This window comes from Leptodactylus fuscus, chromosome 1 (genome assembly GCF_031893055.1).
Source record: "Leptodactylus fuscus isolate aLepFus1 chromosome 1, aLepFus1.hap2, whole genome shotgun sequence".
NCBI classification, from domain to species: domain Eukaryota; kingdom Metazoa; phylum Chordata; class Amphibia; order Anura; family Leptodactylidae; genus Leptodactylus; species Leptodactylus fuscus.
The window spans coordinates 355,568,516-355,572,973 of record NC_134265.1 but is presented as its reverse complement, the minus strand read 5'-3'; positions in this window follow the sequence as shown (position 1 = coordinate 355,572,973).

Genomic DNA, 4,458 nt, shown 5'->3' with positions numbered 1-4,458 from the left:
GATGCACATATCTGGACATAATGAAGCTACTAGAACAAATTCAATCATTACAGAAAGTGACAGAATCCCAATAGAATAAGAGGATCTCACCCCAAATGTATAACTATATATTAATTAATTAATTAAATACAAAAATACATATGCTTATAAACATGAGGACCACAGCAGTTTTTTGACAGCACCCCAAGAATGGATAAACATGACAATATATAACACTCATAACAAAGCAAGAGATGGCTAGTGGTAAGATAAATCCAATAAGCAATGACATAGTGTATGTATAATAACTAGAGATGAGCAAATACTGTTCAATCGAGTAGGTAATCGATCGAAAACTAAGATATTTGAGATATTCGATTCCAATAAATGCAGTAAAAATTTGTATCCCCTCCCACCTTCCCTGGCGCTTTTTTTGCACCAATAACTGTGCAGGGAAGGTGGGTCAGGAAGCAGGAAACAGCCGGTGGCATCATCACTGATAAGAGCAGCCATCTGTCAGCTGACAGTGTTGACCAGCTGACGCTGATCAAAATGAACAGCCACTGGATTGACCCAGGATTTGCATGTCCACCAATGTCAAGCACCCCGACATAAAGTACCAGGATTGTGCTCCAGTTCTTCAGTTCCTCCTCCTCCTCCTCCTCCTCCTCCACCATCAGAATTGAAACACTCTGGTCCTGCAAGGCTCAATTCACCTCAAGGGATTACACTCTGGTCCTACAAGGCTCAACTCACCTCAAGGGCCTAACACTCTGGTCCTACAAGGCTCAATTCAACTCAAGGGCCTAACACTCTGGTCCTACAAGGCTCAATTCACTTCAAGCGCCTAACACTCTGCTGGTACAAGGCTCAACTCACTTAAAGGGCCAAAAACTCTGCTGGTGCAAGGCTCAACTCACTTAAAGTATGTGAACAAGGCCGCTTTGGAACCCGTTCCTCTTTCAGACCAGGGTCGCGGAATTTATTCTCCAGTCTTCATGATGCCAAAGGCATCAGGAGGCTGGAGGATGATTATTGATATTTGGTTTCTAAACCGATTTATCCGCAGAATCCACTTTCGAATGGACACCATCAGGTCAGTCCTTCTATTTTTGCAGACCGGTGATTATTTCATCACTCTAGATTTAAGAGATGCATTTCTCCATGTACTCATCTTTCCTCCTCACAAGAGGGACGTAAGGATTGTGGTTGTTATACGCTGAAGTCTGTGTCACTTCCAATTTGCGGCTCTTCCCTTCAGGATTTCATCGGCCCCCCACACTTTCACAAAGGTGGTGGCCCTGGTTGTAGCAGTCCTGCGCCTCCAAGGAATTTTTATTGTCCCGTATTTAGAAGACTGGCTTCTAAAAGCCTGGTCAAAGGAGGTCCTTGTCACTCAATTGCAAACTACAGTGACTTTTCTTCAAAAGCTGGGCTGGCTAGTAAACTGGCAGAAGTCGGTCATGGTTCCATTTACCCAGATTCAATTCCTGGGGTTCATCATAGACTCTCTAACAATGAATATCTCCTTCCCCTCTCCTCGGAAGGAGAAGATCAGTCGGGCAGTACATCATCTATCCGTAACCCAGAAGGTCGCAATCAAGTCCATGATGAAGGTCCTAGGACTCATGTCCGTGGCTGTGGAAGCAGTACCTTGGACCCTGTAGCACATGTGTCCATTACAGAACGAGATCCTGAGAATCTGAAGCCGCAGCTTATTAGGGCTAAAGAAGCCTATCCAGTTAACCATCAGTACCCGTCGATCACTCATATAGTGGTCTCATCTCAAGGACGGAAGGTCCACAGTCCAGACATCCTAGACCCTGTTGACCTCAGATGCCTCCCTCAAGTGATGGGGAGTGCATCTGGGGACACCCTGGTAAGAGGGACCTGGAATCGACTGGAGAAGGAACAGTCATGCAACTGGCGAGAGTTAATTGCTGTACACCGAACACTGCGACATTTTGTACCCCTGCTCCAGGGAAAGGCAGTACGAGTGAGGTCGGAAAACCTAACAACTGTCCTTTATATCAACAAGCGGGGAAGAACCAGATCTCCTTCCCTCCTTGAGGTGATGAACCGGATCTTCTCCTGGACAGAGAAGAAGTTATCCCAGTTATCAGCAGTGCATATAAGAGGACGCCTGAACATTTTGGCGGCCTCATGACATCAGGTGAGTGATCCCTCAATCAGGACATATTCCTTCAACTTAACAGGATGTAGGGTCTCCCTGAGGTGGATCTGATGGCCACCTGATACAACACCAAGGTGAAGAGGTTTTGCTCCCTCTACCAGGAGGACAACCCCTTGGCAGTAGATTCCCTTCCCTCCAATTCCCATGATACCAAAGGTATTGGCGAAAATCAGGCAGGACCAGACTTCAGCAATTGTGATGATGCCGTTCTGGCCAAAAAGGGCATGGTTTACCCACCTCCTTTTAATGAGTCGAGAGATCTACTGGAGGATTCCACCAATTCAGCACCTGGTAACTCTGAACAAACAGCTCTGCCAGGGCCTGAACAAATTCAACCTCACTGCCCGGAGGTTGACTGCTTCATATGCGGAAACCGAGAACTGTCCCAGGCCGTCCAGAGGATGTTAGCTAGTTCAAGAGCAAAATCCACCAACCAGAGCTATCACAGGATTAGTTGTATCTATCAAGGTTGGTGTTCTGACAGGAAGTTGGAAATCTCTGCCATAGAGTCAGTACTGGAATTCTTGCAGAATGGCTTGGATAGAGTACCAGCAACCTTAAAAGTGCATATTTCTGCTCTTTCCGCTGTTCTTTCTGGTTATGCAATTTCTAAAAAGGGCCTCTAGGCTCCGACCATCAGTCCAAGCCCCTATCTCACAATGGGACCTGGCTTCAGTACTTCACAGATTGTACATCCCTCCCTTTGAGCCTTTAAGGGAGGTAGATTTGAGATGCCTTTCATATAAGGTAGTCTTTTTGTTATCCATAACTTTGGCGAAGAGGATTGGCGAACTACAAGCTTTGGCTGTCTCAGAGCCATACCATGCATTTTGTCCGAGTCCGAGTCAGAGTGCAACTCAGATTTGTTCAGGGATTTTTGCCAAAAGTGCCCTCATATCAGAACATCAACCAGGTCATATCACTACCTGCTTTCTTTCCCTCTCCCAATACAGAGTAGGAGAAAAAATTACATTCTTTGGACCTGGTGAGGACCCTCAGAACTTACTTCGACAGGACCTCCAGGTTTGGAAGGGCAGAAAGTTTAGTTGTAAATATTTTTGGTCACAATAAGGGGACCAAAGCCTCTAAAACCACCCTCTCTAGGTGGAATATGGAGGCGATTTATGGCTCCCTTCGCAGTCAGGGTCTTCCAGTCAGTGAATTTATTTGTGCCCATTCCAGCAAGGTGGTTTCTACATCTTGGACCGAGAGACATTCCCTTTCCTTGGGCCAGATTTGTTCAGTGGCCACGTGGAGCTCTCACCTCACGTTTGCCAAAAATTATAGGCTGAACTGGCACAGTTCTGGGGCAGTTGCCTTTGGTCAGTCTGTCTTGTTGTCTGTGAGATGTGTAGACCCTCCCTGAGAATTATACTAGCTCCCCAATCTGTGCTGCTGTTGGATGTAGGGGGAATGAAAGATTAAGAAGATAATCTGTTTTCCCTTAGTCCAAACAGCAGCAGAGCACTCCCTCCCTCATTGTGTAAGCTTCATTTGTTGTATTGTAATACGTTATTTGTATGCCTGTATGTATATCATTTTCTGTATACATTTAAACTAACACAGAGGGGGGGAGGTCTCTACGGCCTCTTATAGGGGAACTTGTTAGCTAATTAAAATTTCCACCTGTCCTAAAGGGCACACAGGGGCAGTAATACCCCAATCTATGCTGCTGTTTGGACTAAGGGAAAAAAGATTATCTCCATAATCTTCCATTGTTTTGGTGCTCTAGGGGCTCTGCAAATGAGACATGGCGCCTGAAAACTATTCCAGCAAATTCTGCTTTTCAAATGTCAACTGTTGCTCCTTCCCTTCCATGTGCTGCCATCTTCCCAAAAGTCAGTTTCCACCCACATGTGGGGTATTTATGAGGGGCGGAGTCTGACCGCAGCAGCCGGCGGAAGCCTGATGCACTGAGCTCCGTCTAACCTGACAGATATAAACTGCCTACATCTAGCTATCTTTACTAAAATGGTGAAACCCGGTAAAGAAAGACCCCTGGAACCACCAGGGACACCAAAAACAATGAAAGGACAAGGCAACTTAAAAAAATTCCTGCGCAAGAAATCCTCTCCATCCCCGGCCCGCTCGCTCAAGATGGCGCCGGCTTCGCGCCGGGAGCTGGAAATAGGGGAAGAGTCAAACCTGGATAGCGTGACTGAAGGTGAGCACATAGACTCAGCGTATGCCACTACCTCTAAAGCCTTCTTTCACAAAACAATAGCTAAAGCTCTAAATCATGCTTTAACCCCTGTACTTACCGAACTGGCTGAAATCAAAGCTGA